This window comes from Alligator sinensis, unplaced genomic scaffold (genome assembly GCF_000455745.1).
Source record: "Alligator sinensis unplaced genomic scaffold, ASM45574v1 scaffold1511_1, whole genome shotgun sequence".
NCBI classification, from domain to species: Eukaryota; Metazoa; Chordata; order Crocodylia; family Alligatoridae; genus Alligator; species Alligator sinensis.
The window spans coordinates 100,659-100,862 of NW_005843139.1; the positions used below are offsets into that span (position 1 = coordinate 100,659).

General features: G+C 68.6%; 1 protein-coding gene across 1 annotated transcript in view; it reads right to left on the minus strand.

Moving 5' to 3' along the window:
• The window catches only part of BICDL2 (BICD family like cargo adaptor 2), a 13,549-nt gene that overhangs the window by 4,692 nt on the left and 8,653 nt on the right, over positions 1–204 (minus strand). The gene's annotated exons all lie outside the window — the stretch shown is intronic.

Here is a 204-nt window from a genome sequence, read left to right on the forward strand (position 1 = left end):
AGCTGCGGTGGAGGGAGGCTGTTGACTTCCCGATTCCAACCCCAGGTGGGGAGGGGGCAGGGCCACCGCCAAGCCCCACCCCCTGCACACCTGAGCCACTCCCAACCCCACCTCCAGCCCCTGGGAACAGCAAATCCTGCTCCCCCTGCAGCCTCCTGACCACCCCTCCCCCCATGGGGTCCCCAACCCCTCTCCATCACGGGA